Genomic DNA, 1219 nt, shown 5'->3' with positions numbered 1-1219 from the left:
TAGGGCTGTCAAAATAACGCGTTAATTTCGATTAATTAATCTGAGAAAAAATAACGCGTTAAAAAAAAAAATAATGCAGATTAATCTATTCCATATTGACGTTTGACCCGGAGCCGTTCTAGCCACCATTGGACTGTAAAATGAAGGAGGGAGACGAGAATGTGCTGCCTGGATCATTAATTGGAACATTTACTTATAAAAATCTTCTTCCTGCCAACCCTGGCTACCGAAATCTGGTACCACTGATATGTCTGCGCTTCTCTCTGATGCTCTGAAACAGACGATAGGCAACACAAACACTGCTGCACGTGATGCTAGTTAACACTATACTCAACAGCAGCTAACGTTAGCCTACCGCTAGCTAGTTAACACTATACTCGACAGCAGCTAACGTTAGCCTACCGCTAGCTAGTAGCTGGATTAAACACGGTTAAAATGCTGACAGCTAACGCTAAACGGTGTAAAGTTTGACTGTGTTTTACTGTAGAGGATTCAACACCGGGATGTAACAATCTGCAGCTGCTGTCGGAGAAACAACACAGACGGTGCGTTCAATGAAACTGGTAAACTACAGTCTCGTGGTGCATTTGAAGTTATTGTAAATGTCCATTTCCCACCTGGTGGTTGTTTTTGTCGTTCATCAGCAATTTACTAGTGAAATAAGTTATTGTTATTGTTAAACATTATTATTACATCATTTCATTTTGACCATATGGCCTTAGCAATAAACAAGCCGTTCTTTAATGTCACCGACTGTTGTTTAGTACCCTTTTTTTTTCTTTTTTTACTTTCTTAAAAAGTATCGTTTCAGGCACCGTTAATTATGTATGCGATTAATTTCGATTAATTAATCACAGAGTATGTAATTAATTAGATTACATTTTTTAATCGATTGACAGCCCTAGTTTTAATATAAAAAAAAAAAAAGAAAACATGAGTGTGTGTTGAGAAATGGGATTGCGAAATGGTATGGGTTTGATTTGTACTAGTCTCTCTTTGCCGGACCATCCTGCATACGCTAAGGAGGAGGGTCTGGCTAGTCCACACAGCATTCCGGGATGGCAGAAAAACGTGCTCTGGTTTATTGGCTGCAAAATAGCGGGAAGGAACAATAGTTACGTATTGTAACTCCATATTCTATGAGTATAGGCATAACCTTCTAAGAGCTGTTGCTATTGGGTTTAGTCGTGAAGATTTCTTTCGCGCCATTGTGCCCTGC

General features: G+C 39.0%; 1 protein-coding gene across 5 annotated transcripts in view; it reads right to left on the bottom strand.

The window, feature by feature from the left end:
- Positions 1-1219, bottom strand: part of LOC116063385 (interleukin-1 receptor type 1-like) — a 29333-nt gene that overhangs the window by 14176 nt on the left and 13938 nt on the right. The gene's annotated exons all lie outside the window — the stretch shown is intronic.

Source organism: Sander lucioperca, chromosome 8 (assembly GCF_008315115.2).
Source record: "Sander lucioperca isolate FBNREF2018 chromosome 8, SLUC_FBN_1.2, whole genome shotgun sequence".
Lineage (NCBI taxonomy): Eukaryota > Metazoa > Chordata > Actinopteri > Perciformes > Percidae > Sander > Sander lucioperca.
The sequence above is the reverse complement of the archived record's forward strand: the minus strand, read 5'-3'. Positions and strand labels throughout refer to the sequence as shown.